This window comes from Pan troglodytes, chromosome 7 (genome assembly GCF_028858775.2).
Source record: "Pan troglodytes isolate AG18354 chromosome 7, NHGRI_mPanTro3-v2.0_pri, whole genome shotgun sequence".
Classification (NCBI taxonomy): Eukaryota; Metazoa; Chordata; class Mammalia; order Primates; family Hominidae; genus Pan; species Pan troglodytes.
The window spans coordinates 108,145,329-108,159,733 of NC_072405.2; the positions used below are offsets into that span (position 1 = coordinate 108,145,329).

The window sequence follows — 14,405 nt, forward strand, 5'->3', positions numbered from 1 at the left end:
GGCACCTGTAGTCCCACCTACTCTGGAGGCTGAGGCAGGAGAATGGCGTGAACCCAGAAGGCGGAGCTTGCAGTGAGCCGAGATAGCGCCACTGCACTCCAGCCTGGGCAACAGAGCGAGACTCTGTCCCCGCCCCCCCAAAAAAAGATATACTGAGAACCCTTTTATTCCAAGGTCTGCGCTAGGCCCAGTGAAAGATGAGGAATCCTTAAATCTTTGGGACTTGGTGGGGTCACCGGGGATACATCCTCCTCTCCTAGGTACCGTTCATCTGTTTGCACCCAGATGTGGCCTGTCCCATGTGGTTGTCCCACCACTGACCGAAGCAGGCCTCTCCATTCCCCTCTTCCAGTTAAAGCTGAATTTGTCTCCGAAGTGAAGAAGAATAGGAAAACCATCAATTTTATGGAGCTTTTTAACTATGCCAAAATGGTTTCATTCTGATACACTTTTTTTTTTCTTTTTGAGATGGAGTCTTGCTCTGTTGCCTGGGCTGGAGTGCAGTGGTGTGTTCTGGGTTCACTGTAACCTCCGCCTTTTGGGTTCCAGCGATTCTGCTGCCTCATCCTGCTGAATAGCTGGGATTACAGGCACGCACCACCATACCAGGCTACTTTTTGTATGTTTAGTAGAGATGGGGTTTCGCCATGTTGGCCAGGCTGGTCTTGAACTCCTGACCTCAGGTGATCCACCCACCTTGACCTCCCAAAGTGCTGTGATTACAGGCGTGAGCCACTGCACCCGGCCCTGATATACTATTTTGTTTCATAATTTGCTTGGGTAATCATTGATTCATCCATTCAACAAATACGTATTAAGAAGCTACAGTGTACAAGGCTTTGCTTTGGGTGCCAAGGATACTGCAGGGTCAGGCCAGGGTCACATCTGGCTCACCACCAGTCAGGCTTTAGGGTTTGGTACAAATTCCACGGCCTCAGGCACCATGGGTGCATAGGATCAGCAAAATAAGTCCTTAAAGAGATGGAAAACTCACTCATAAAACCATCTGGGCTTGATGCTTTTTGTAGAGGGGATATATTTGACAACAAATTAAATATCTTCAAAATCCATTTGTGCATTCAGGTTTTTCATTTCTTCTTAAGTCTATTTTGGTCATTGATATCTTTCTGAAAAGTTTTCTCATTTGTCTACATTTTCAAATCTGTTGTTATAAATTACAGCTCATAATACTGAGTTACGTTTTAATAGGGAACATGTATTTTATAAATACATGTTTATAAAAAATAGGGTCCCACTATGTTGCCCAGGCTGGTCTCGAACTCCTGGGCTCAAGCAATCCTCCTGCCTCAGCCTCCCAAAGTGCTGGGATTACAGATATGAGCCACTGTGCCTGGCCAGGGGACATGTATTTGTTTTTTTTTTTTTTTAACAAAAAGTACCCAATGTTAGGCCGGGTGTGGTGGCTCACACCTGTAATCCCAGCACTTTGGGAGGCCATGGTGGGCAGATCACTTGAGGTCAGGAGTCTGAGACCAGTCTGGCCAACATGGTGAAACCCCGTCTCTACTAAAAATACAAAAAATTAGCTGGGTGTGGTGGCGGGCACCTGTAATCCCAGCTACTTGGGAGGCTGAGGCAGGAGAATTGCTTGAACCCAGGAGGTGGAGGTTGCAGTGAGCCGAGATTGCACCATTGCACTCCAGCCCAGGCAACAAGAACGAAACTCTGTCTCAAAAAAAAAAAAAGAATAAAAAAAAAAAAACAAAGAAAAAAAGCAAAAAGTGCCCAGTGTTTTATTCTCATAGATCACAAAGCTCTTAGCAAAAATTCTGAAGAAACACTGAGACCTGGGGGATGGGTGTGTGTTGCCGGGAGAGGAGTCTCTATTGCCTCTTGGGTTTCTCCGATAACACCTGGCTTTTGTAGAAGATCTTCACAGTTTTTCAAAGCACCCATCCCTTGCCTTACCTCTCCTGTCTCCCTTGTCTGCCTGATGCCTCCAACTTCTCAGAAGTGCCAGGGCCAGGGCACTGCTGGGCCCATGGTGTGGGTCTACATTGCAGTAAAAGGCTCGTTACCCACTCCCCTCAACACAGGAGTCTCCTGTTTTTAGGCAGCTTAAGAAAGCAGTCTTGTCTGTGGAGGAATGCCCAGCCTTCTTGGTGCAGATGCTGGGTTTGGGGACCCAGCTGTTTGCAGGAGTTGTCTAGGAACGTCAGTACCCAGGGACTGTGAGACTCCTGGGATGTTATAGTCCCCATGCTAGCAGAGGGAAGACACTGGGCCCATGAGAAGTTGAGTTTAGGTAGCCAGTCCTGCTGGGAGAAAGGAAAGCCTCAGATGCCAGCAAGCTTGCTGTCCAGCCATTTTCTGACAACCCTGCTTATTGCACCATGTACAGTAATCAATATAGACTTGCATCTGCTCTGAGGGGTGCAGGTGGTGCTCCATGGAACACACACATGCACGCCTTCACCCACCCTTTCCTGTACCTTTGGAATTCGTGGCATAGGAACACTATATCTATTGCACTTGGGTGTGGTTACAATGCCAGGGTAAAGATAAGTTTCTCTGTGGAGTACCTGAATGACAAAATCATATTTTGTGTCAGTTCCACATGGAAGGGCTCTTCCTCACAGACATTGGAAGGGTAACAGTAGAATCTAAGCTCTAGGAAGGCAGGGTTTTTTTGTTTTTTGTTTTGTTTTTGTCTGCACATGATAGACACTTAGCAAATATTTGCTGGATGGGTGGACAAATGGAAACTGGAATGAAATGGAGATGCCTAGGTGAGTGTGGGAAGGACTCTGCCTCTCCTGGTCTTTGCCCTGTAGATGCCAAATATCCTAGGCGGGAACTGGGAAGTTGGCAGATGCTGCTGTGTAGAGAGTCAGTGGAGCAAAGATTGGAAAAACATCCAGCCTGTGTCAGCTAGCAAAAGAGGGGTTTTGGGTCTATTTTGGGGTCAGAATATTAGAGGAGGTAACCTGTACCCTCAGGCTTCAGAGTGTGGTTGACTAGGAGGCTCCAAGAGTAAGTGAAACCCAAGGGGACGGAGATAGGACCACTTGATCCATCCTTGTAGGTTCAGAGCTATGTCTTATCAAATGTTTTCCCTTCATGTAGTAGCATGATAATGAACTCTTCCTACTTTGGTTTGATAATGCAATGGATTATATGGATAGATTTTCTAGTGTTGAACCAATCCTTGCATTATTGAGGTAAACTTTACTTGATCATAATGTACTTTTTAATACCTTACTAGAATTATTTTGCTAATCTGTTTTTGTATTTAGATTCATAAATTAAACTGGCAGGTATTCCCTCTAATTTTCATTTTTTGCACTCTCTGGTTTTGGTATCAAAGTTAAGTTAGCTTCATGAAAATAAGTTGTTTTTGTAAAGTAGGTATTAGCTATTCCTTAAAGAGCTGGCAAATTTGCTGATAAAACCATCTGGGTTGAATCCCTTCTGTAGGGGAAATATGTTTGAAACTAATTTAATTTCTTTAAAAGCCATTAGTCTATTTGACTTTTCTATTTCTTTTGAGTCTATTTTAGTAATTGATATTTTCCTTGAATGTTAGCCATTTGTCTACATTTTCAAATCTGTTGGCATAAATGACAGTTCATAATACTGAGCTGTGTTTTAATAGGGGACATGTGATTCTTTAACCAAAGGTGCCCAGTGCTTTGTTTCTGTAGGTCACAAAGTTCTTAGGAAAAATTCTAAAGAAACATTGAGACCTGGGAGATGGGTGTGTGTGCTGCAGGGAGGTGAGTCTGGATTGACTCTTGAGTTTCTCTGATAATATCTCGCATATGTAAAAAAGCCGTACAGTTTTTCAACACACCTATTGCTTGCCTTATCTCTTTTGTCTTCTCAAAGTCCTTGAAATGTAGATTTTATAATCAGTCTCAATTTATAGATAAGGAAAGGCCAATCAGACATACCAGTTTATCTATAATATAGATGAAATCAGAAGCCACTCCTAGATCACACCATTTTAATTAGAAGAGAGTTTAGAGATCATCTTATTGAGAAATTCTTAACCTGGGATCCATGGACCCTCAAAGTGCTCTTGGGTAGACTTCAGTGGCTCCATAATTTGGATGAGAACAAAATTACATTATTTTTCACTAAACTCTAAGTGCAATTTAGCATTTCCTTCTATTATGATTGCAAGCAACAAACACCAGAGTAGTAGCAGTACTGTGTCTCCAGTAGCAATCACAGATATTTTCATGGCACATTGTAGCCATCAGAGATAACTGAAAATATTGTTTACACTCATCACTACTTCAAAATTACACTAGTTAGTAGACCCGGCTCTTGATCTTGACATGTTGTTTTTAAAAGTACATGTTACTGTATACCAAATTTTAAAAAATATTTTGATAACTGCAGTTCAAATAATTGGCCTCCTTTCTAATCCTTTGCATTCATTTACTTGTTTATTGTGACAAAATATACATAAGATAAAATTGACTATTTTAACCATTTATAGTACATGTTTGATGGTATTGAGAAAATTTACAATGTTGTGTAACCATCACCACTATTTCCAGAGCTTTTCATCATCCCAAATAGAAACTCTGTAAATAATTAAGCAATAACTCCTCATTCTTCCCTTCCCCACCCCCCAGTAACTTCTATTCTACTTTTTTCTCTATGAATTTGCCTAAATACCTCATACAAATGAAATTCTATCATATTTATCCTTTGGTTGTTAGCTTTTTTCATTTAGCTTAGTGTTTTCAAGGTTCATCCATGTTGTAGCATGTATCAGAACTTCATTCTTTTTGTGGTTCAAAAATACACTACACTTTACTCCATTCACCTGTCAACGGCCACAGGTTGTTTTCACCTTTGGACTACTGTGGGTTTTTTTGTTTTGTTTTGTTTTTTGTTTTTTTGAGACAGGGTCTTATTCCTATCACCCAGGCTGCAGAGCAGTGGTGTGATCCGGGCTCACTGCAACCTCGACTTCCCTGGCTCAGGTGATCTTTCCACCTCAGCCTCCCAAGTAGTTGGGACTACAGGCACACACCATGCCTGGCTAATTTTTTGTATTTTAAGTAGAGACAGGGTTTCATCGTGTTGCCCAGGCTGGTCTTGAACTCCTGGGCTCGAGCAATCCACCTGCCATGGCCTCTCAAAATGCTGGGATTATAGGTGTGAGCCACTGTGCCTGGCCACCTTTGAGCTATTGTAAATAAGGCTGCTATGAACATTAGCACACAAGTATCTTCTTGAGTTCCTGCTTTCAATTCTTTTGGATATATACTAAGGAGTAGAATTGCTGGGAAATATGGTAATTCTGTGTTTAACTTTCTAGGAACTGCTAAACTGTGTTCAACAGTGGCTGCAGCATGTTACATTCCCACCAGCAGTACACGAGGGTTCCAATTTCTCCACATCCTCACCAATACTTGTTATTTTCATTAAAAAAATATTAATTACCATCCTAGTGGGTGTTGCATTTTATTTTAGGCATGTAAAAACTTTATTCTGAGAAGGAGTCATGGGCTTCTCCAGACTGCCATGGGGGTCCCTGATACAAATAAAGGTTAGGAAGCTAGGATGAGGGAACTCAAGAGCTCAGAGATATTGTCACATGTCCAAAGTGAGGTGATGGACTAGCAGCAGCCCAGGCATTAGAACTAAGTTTCCTGGGTCTCAAAGGAGCCCTTTTCCCTCCTACCAGATGGTCTGTTCTCATGTACATGATCCACCCCAGCCAGTGGTCAGAACTGAGTCAGAGCTGGAGCTAAGCCATTGACCAACCAGCTACTGAAGCTGAGGCCAGCACCAGACACAGACTAGATAGACATAATTAATCCCTGTTTGCAAATCACTGCAATGTAGAACTACCATGCACCACCACAGCTGCTAAATCCTTATCCAGCCTACAAACATCCACTGAATGCCTGTGTGCAGGTCAAACTCTATATTCAGTAGGAGTGTTTGGGGGACACTTACAGGGACATCAACGGATGATTTGGTTTATAGGTATAAAGTTCAGGAGGGAGAAATAACCCTGTGTATGTTTCATTTAATTACAGAATAGGTGTCTTGATCTCTCGTTTCTTTGTGGGGACCCTCTATTTCCGCAGAGGCAGGTTCAGATGGCCTCTTGAGTCTCATCGCCCATTTTCTTACTGAGCTCCGTCAGCCTTGGCTCCTGAACCTTTCCACACTTGTCAGCTCGGTTTTTAAAATAACCATAGCTGACTTTTTTTTTTTTTTTTTTGAGACAGAGTCTTGCTCTGTCACCCAGGCTGGAGTGCAGTGGTGCAATCTCGGCTCACTGCAACCTCCATCTCCTGGGTTCAAGTGATTCTCTTGCCTCAGCCTCCCAAGTAGCTGGGATAATAGGAGCCTGCCACCACGCCCAACTAATTTTTGTATTTTTGGTAGAGATGGGGTTTCACCATGTTGGCCAGGCTGATCTCGATCTCCTGACCTTAGGTGATCTGTCTGCCTCGGCCCCTTAAACTGCTGGGATTACAGAAGTGAGCCACCATGCCCAGTCATCATAGCTCACTTTTTTTTTTTTTTTTGAGACGGAGTCTCGCTCTTTCCTCCAGGCTGGAGTGCAGTGGTGCAATCTTGGCTCACTGCAAGCTCCACTTCCCAGGTTCATGCCATTCTCCTGCCTCAGCCTCCCAAGTAGCTGGGACTACAGGCGCCTGCCACCACAGCTGGCTAATTTTTTTTTTTTTTGTATTTTTAGTAGAGATGGGGTTTCACTGTGTTAGCCAGGATGGTCTCGATCTCCTGACCTCGTGATCCACCCGCCTTGGCCTCCCAAAGTGCTGGGATTACAGGCGTGAGCCATGGTGCCCAGCCCATAGCTGACTTTTAATGAGTTTTAATTCTAGCTCTCCACCGTGCAACCATGAATAAGTAACTTAACCACCCTGAAGTTCAGTTGTCTTGTTTGTAAAATGAGGATAATAATGATACCTCCCTCATAGAGTGGTTATGAGGATGGAATAAGACAATACACATAGAGGGCTTGGCACAGAGCCTGGCACAGAGGAAGCATTTCATTAGCACTGTTATTGTTGATTTTAAAATTTATTATTAAAAGTCACGTTGACGCCTATAATCCAAGCACTTTGGGAGGCTGAGGCAGGTGGATCACCTGAGGCGAGGAGTTTGAGACCAGCCTGACCAATCTGGTGAAACCTTGTCTCTACTAAAAATACAAAAAATTAGCTGGGCGTGGTGGCAGATGCCTGTAACCACAGCTACTCGGGAGGTGCCTTGTGGTAAAAGATGGGCCAAGGAGTTTTTGGTTTTAAAGCAAAAGCCTGTAATCACTGTGCCTGCTCACAGGGGGATTGCTATGGCTAAGTTCATAGATAATTGGGTAGTTGACTGAGGCAGGAGAATCGCTTGAACCCGGGAGGTGGAGGTTGCAGTGAGTCAAGATTGTGCTGTTGCATTCCAGCCTGGGCAACAAGAGTGAAACTCTATCTCAAAAAAAAAAAAAAGTCACTTTGTAAGTTGCAAAGTATGACTCTACTATGAGATCTTTACAACTAGGAATTAAGCCAGTTACGATGGCCCATGCCTGTAATCCCAGAACTTTGGGAGGCTGAAGTGGGAGGATTGCTTGAGCCCAGGAGTTCCAGACCAGCCTGGGCAACATGGTGAGAGCCCACCTCAAAGAAAACCTAGGAATCAGAGCTTCTCATCTCTGGGCCTAAAACATCTGGTGGAGTAGCTTCTCAGGAACTGTATACTGAATGAATGAGTGAGATGACATTTACTAACAGTTTTATTAACTTTTATCTTTTATTTACCTATTTGACCATCTACTGTACTGACTTAAATATAAAATAGCAGTTTTTCTCTTTCAACCTTTTTTTTTGAGGCAGAGTCTCACTTTGCCACCCAGACTGGAGTGTGGTGATGCAATCTCGGCTCATTGCAACCTCCGCCTCCTGGTTTCAAGTGATTTTCCTGCCTCAGTCTCCCAAGTAGCTGGGACTATAGGTGCGCCACCGTGCCTGGCTAATTTTGTGTTTTTAGTAGAGACAGGGTTTTGCCATGTTGGCCAGGCCAGTCTTGAACTCCTGACCTCAGGTGATCCACCGGCCTTGGCCTCCCAAAGTGTTGGGATTACAGGTGTAAGCCACCATGCCTGCACCAGCCCCTCCCCGCCCCCTTTTTTTTTTGAGACAGGGTCTCACTCTGTTGCCCAGGCTGGAGGGCAGTGCCCTGATCTTGGCTTACTGCAGCCTCTGCCTCCCATGCTCAAGTGATCCTCCCATCTCAGCCTCCCAAGTAGCTGGGGCCACAGGTGTGCACCACCATGCCCAGATAATTTTTTGTATTTCTTGTGGTAGAGATGGAGTTGCCCAGGCTGGTCTCAAACTCCTCAACTCAAGCGATCCACCTACCTTGGCCTCCCAAATTGCTGGGATTATAGGTGTGAGGCACCATGCCCAGCCTCTTTCAACTTTAAATCAAGTATCAGTCTTAGAATCAATTCTCTGTAGAATTTGTCATATGAGCCAGTCTGCTCTCTATTTCTATGAGTTTGGCTTTTTTAGATTCCACATATAAGTGAGGTCATGCAGTATTTGTCATTCTGTGCCTGGTTTCTTTCATTTAGCATACCATGGGGCCAGGGACGTTTTTTCTTTTGTTTTCTTTTTCTTTTCTTTTTCCCTGCTCCAGCTCAAAGGATGGGGCTGGGGAATCTTTAGATGAGTCGGGGGAAGGCCTCAATGAGAAGGTGACTCTTTTTCACATACCTGAAGGCAGTGACAGGATGAGGCACCAGAATAATGTTGCAGGCAGAGAGAACAGCAGGCAGGAGTATGCTTGAATTGTTCAGTACAGCAGGGAGGCCAGTGTGGCTCTTGCCGAGTGAGTGAGGGGACCACGGTAGGAGATGAGATCAGAGAAGTAACAAGGGGGCCTTTAGTGGGGCCATTGAAACAGCTTAGGATTTTCTCTGAGAGAGATGGGAGCCATTGGTAAGGGAATTACATGATTTCACTTTTTTTTTTTTTTTTTTTGAGACGGAGTCTCGCTCTGTCGCCCCGGCTGGAGTGCAGTGGCGCGATCTTGGCTCACTGCAAGCTCTGCCTCCCGGGTTCAGGCCATTCTCCTGCCTCAGCCTCCTGAGTAGCTGGGACTACAGGTGCCTGCAACCATGCCCGGCTAATTTTTTATATTTTTAGTAGAGACGGGGTTTCACCGTGTTAGCCAGGACGGTCTTGATCTCCTGACCTCGTGATCCGCTCACCTCGGCCTCCCAAAGTGCTGGGATTACAGGCGACTTTTTTTTTTTTTTTTTTTTTGAGATGGGGTCTTGCTCTGTTGCCCAGGCTGGAGTGCAGTGGTGCAATCTCAGCTCACTGCAACCTCTGCCTCCCAGGTTCAAGCGATTTTCCCACCTCAGCCTCCCCAGTAGCTGGGACTACAGGGGCGTGCCACCACACCTGGCTAATTTTTGTATTTTTTGGTAGAGACGGGGTTTTGCCATGTTGGCTGGTCTCGAACTCCTGACCTCAGGTGATCCACCTGCCTTGGCCTCCCAAAGTGCTGGGATTACAGGTATGAGCCACCATGCCTGGCCGATTTGGTTTTTAAAGAATCACTTCTTCTGCTGGATTGGGAATAGTCTGCAGAGAGGCGAAGGCAAGCAGTGCTTAGGAGGCTAATGCCATCATTCAGGGGAGGGATGATGGTAGGGTTGAGTAATCCCTGGAGTGTAACAAACACTAAGGATTATTTTATTTTGTGGCAAATGTCCTAAAGCTTTCTTGAACAGTACCAGGTTGCTGGGAATGTATAGAGACAGCTTACAGAGCACCCTACAGTTTTAGCAAGGGAACTTTCACGTAATATAAAGGCATGCAGGTTGTACTCTTGTATAGTTGTGTGTACATTGGTTGTTTCCTGTAGCAAAATCATGAAGAGTATGAATTCTAGAGTTAGAGTCCCTAGATTCAAATCATGGCTCCACCAGTTACTAACTGTGTGACCTTGGGCAAATAAATTACCCTAACTTCTCTGAGCCTCAGTTTTCCCTCTAGTAAAATGGGGACAGTGGGTTGCCATGAGGAGTAATGAGTTAGTGCGTGTACAACATTTAGCATTATACTGATATATAACCATGGCTCAATAACATAGTAGCTATCATTATGGATATGCATATAACCATTTGTAAAGGTCAAGGAACATCTCTATTTAACTTATTTTATTTATTTATTTTTTATTTTTTGAGACGTAGTCTAGATCTGTTGCCCATGCTGGAGTGCAAGGGAGTGACCTTGGCTCACTGCAACCTCCACCTCCCGCCTTCAAGCGATTCTCCTGCCTCAGCCTCCAGAGTAGCTGGCATTACAGGCATGCGCCACCAGGCCCAGCTAATTTTTTTTTGTATTTTCGGTAGAGACGGGGTCTCACCATATTGGCCAGGCTGCTCTCAAACTCCTGACCTCCAGTGATCCGCCCGCCTCAGCCTCCAAAGTGCTGGGATTACGTGTGTGAACTAATTAACTTAGTTTATTTAGAGCCATAGCATACTGGGGCTGAAAAAGAACTAAGACACTTCATTTAGCCTAACCCTCTCATTTTACAGGGGAGAATAAAAACTAGAGATAGAAAATTCCATAGCCAAAATAAAATAAAATAAAGTTATGGTCCGGGTGCCGTGGCTCACACCTGTAATCCCAGCACTTTGGGAGGCCAAGGCAGGCGGATCACGAGGTCAAGATATCGAGACCATCCTGGCCAACATGGTGACGCCCCGTCTCTACTAAAAATGAAAAAAATAGCTGGGCATGGTGGCGTGTGCCTGTAGTCCCAGCTACTCGGGAGGCTGAGGAAGGAGAATCTCTTGAACTTGGGAGGCAGAGGTTGTAGTGAGCCGAGATCACACCACTGTACTCCAGCCTGGTGACAGAGTGAGACTCCGTCTCAAAAAAATAAAATAAAATAAAAAATAAAAAATAAAGTTATGCGGCCAGTGTCACCTAGCTGGTAGCAGAGTGGGGACTGGAACACAGGTCTCTGGACTCCCAGTCTGGTGCTTTCTCTGCTATGCCACATTGCTTCCATGTAACCCTTAGTGCAGCACCAGGTGGGAATAATAATAACAACAATAAAGGCTTATTTGACTCTTACTTTGCGCCAGGCACTATTCTAAGTACACATATTTGCTCATTTTATCCTCATGACAACCCTATGAGGCAGGTACAATTATTGTCCCCATCTTGCGGAAGAGGAAACTGAAGGAGAGAGGGATAAAGCCACTTGCCCAGGGTGGAGAATGAGTGTGGTGTGGGAGACATGGGCAGGAGGCTGCTGCCCCGTTACACTGCACGACCTGCTTCTCCCTTTATGTAACAGGGAAATTGAATCCAGTCTTTCAAGTCCTTTTTCAACCTTCAAATTTGCAGACCCTAAATGCTTTTCTATTATCGGGTCTTGAATAAATACCATTCCACTTCATTAAAACTGCTGTCTTTTTAACTTGTCTTCATCTTAATCATCATCTACAAGAAAGACTATTTGCAGAAGAGCCTAGAAACCAAGTCACCAAGCCTGTGAGAGATTCCTGAAATGTTATTTCTGGCTTCCATAGCAACCCTAACATAGGGCGTTAAGCTTAACGGAGTCAGCGAGAGCAGCTGGAGCCGGGCATTGAAGCGCTGAGAGCGCTGAGGAAACAAATCGTTGGCTCAATAGTTTTCCTTTTGTGTAATATACTGTCCCAGTGTGTTTAGGGAGTTACGACTTCTGCCAAGTAAGAATGGAGGAAATGAAGCATTGTATCAAAGTGTACAGAGTTTCCAAGCAAATTGGAGGATGAGTACAAGTCTGTGTCTAGGGGAGTCTCTGCAGAAGATGAGGGTGGGCCTGCAGAGACGTAGGGGTGGGGAGGAGGGGCAGCTCTGCTTTCCCCAACCTTGGGTGACTAGGCCTTCAGGTCAGCTTTGTGAGGAGGACTGAGCATGCCTGGTTGCCTTTTCTGTTCCACCCCATTTGCCGACCTCAGTAGAGAGTGGGGGTGATACGTGAGTGAGGCATCAAAGAGGCCAAGATGCTGAGGATGACAGAGGCAGATATGCTGAGGCTGACGGAGCCACCAGGGCCAGTGCAGGAAACAGAGCTCTCTAGGTATTTCAGGAAGAAAAAGATTTAACACAGGGAATTCGGTTATATAGTTGTTGGAAGGGCTGGAGGAGTGGGAGCCCAGGGACCACCACGCAAGAGCACCTCACTGGGATCAGGATGGTGCTGCCACCAGAACTGACATCTGTGCAGCTGCTGAGCAGACATCAGAACACGAAGTCTGGCTGCCGCAACTAACTGGCTTTCTAAAACCTTGCTTGCTGGCAGAGCCACCATCCACCCCACTTCATCCTTTGTGAATATATTGAATTGGGGTTCCCCAATTCTTACCCAGAACCCTAGCTGCCTGAAAGATAGTCTGGGAAATATTTGTTTTGTCCTTTTAGCTTCTGCAACACTGGAAGACTCATGGGGAGAGGTGGGAGTTCATGCCAAGTGCCAATGGACATGGACAGCAATCGATTTTTTTTTTTTTTTTGAGATGGAGTCTTGCTTTGTTGCCTAGGTTGGAGTGCAGTGGCACGATCTTGGCTCACTGCAGCCTCTGCCTCCCGGGTTCAAGTGATTCTCTTGCCTCAGCCTCCCAAGTAGCTGGGATTACAGGTGCACACCACCACACCCAGCTAAATTTTGTATTTTTAGTAGAGACAGGGTTTCGCCATGTTGGCCAGGCTGGTCTTGAACTCCTGACCTCAGGTGATCTGCCTTCCTCGGCCTCTCAGAGTGCTAGGATTACAGGTATATGCCACTGCACCCTGCCATTTTTTTTTTTTTTTTTTTTTTTGAGATGGAGTCTCGCTGTGTCGCCCAGGCTGGATTGCAGTGGTACAATCTCGGCTCACTGCAACCTCTGCCTTCCGGGTTCAAGCAATTCTCCTGCCTTAGTCTACCAAGTAGCTGGGACTACAGGCACGTGCCACCACGCCCAGCTAATGTTTGTATTCTTAGTAGAGATGGGGTTTTGCCACGTTGGCCAGGCTGGCCTCGAACTCCTGACCTCAGCTGATCCGCCCGCCTTGGCCTTCTAAAGTGCTGGGATTACAGGCATGGGCCACCTTGCTCAGCCTGATATTTATTTCATTTGAAATTTGGATTAAATAGGTAGAGGAGTTGAACACCAAATAGAGATGAATTGAAAGGGCCCATCGTTGACCTAAACTATTTGCTCTACCACCTGAAAGTCCTTTGGGATTAAGTCCAGGGTTAGATAACAGAGGGGCAGAAACTCAACTCCCAGAGACAAAGGAGTGGCCTTAACATTCTCTCTGGTGCCTTCTCTATTAGTATATACATAAGGAAACATTAATTTACACCCAAGAGTAGGCTGGGAGCTTGGATGGGAGGGGAAGCAGGGTTGGGGGTCAGGCCTGGAGAGATTGGCTTTGGGCTGGGCCATAGATGGAGAAGACCGAAGTCTGGGCTGTCAGGAACCCTTAGAATAAGCCTAAAATAGGAAGGGCACATCTAAAACCCTTCAGTGCTCCTCATTTGTCCTAATAAAATCCAGACCTTTTTTTTTTTTTTTTTTCTGGAACAGGGTCTTGCTCTGTGGCCCAAGCTGGAGAGCAGTGGCACAATAATGGCTTACTGCATCCTCACCCTCCAGGGCTCAAGCCATCCTCCTGCTTCAGCCTCCCATGTAGCGAGGACTACAGGCCTGCACCATTACACCCGGCTACTTTTTTTTTTTTTAATCTATTGTAGAGACAGGGTCTCAAACTCCTGAGCTCAAGTGATCCTCTTGCCTCAGCCTCCCAAAGTGCTGAGATTACATGTGTGAGCCACTGTGCCCTGCCTGAAGTCCAGACTTCTTATGCAGGAGGCACATGCCGTCCACCCACATGGCCCTGTCTTCCCCAACTTGTCCTTTAGGACCCAGCCTTGCCACATCACCTGTGGTTACCTGGGTGCGTGTGCATCCCACTCTGTTCTGGCCTCCAGCTTTTGCATACGCTGCCCTTTTACCTAAATGCACACCCCAACTTGTTGCCTGGTCAACACCTGCTCACCTTATAATAACATCATCCTATTATAATACTCATCACCTTGTCCAGGGATCTTCCCCCACCCCCTATCTTGGGACTGGTGATCTACTCCAGGCTCTAGTCACTCGTCCTTTTTTGTTGTTGCTTTGTTTTTTGTTTTTAGAGACAGAGTCTCTCTCTGTTGCCCAGGATAAAGTGCAGTGGTGTAATCATAGCTCACGGCAACCTTGACCTCTTGGGCTCAAGCGATCCTCCCGCCTCAGCCTCCCAAGTAACTGGGACTACAGGCGCACGCCATCATGCTTGGCTTATTAAAAAACTTTTTTTTTTGTAGTGATGTGGTATCACCATGTT

The 14,405-nt window shown here is 45.4% G+C and overlaps 1 protein-coding gene across 2 annotated transcripts in view; it reads left to right on the top strand.

Moving 5' to 3' along the window:
• The window catches only part of MATN2 (matrilin 2), a 168,281-nt gene that overhangs the window by 32,257 nt on the left and 121,619 nt on the right, over positions 1-14,405 (top strand). The gene's annotated exons all lie outside the window — the stretch shown is intronic.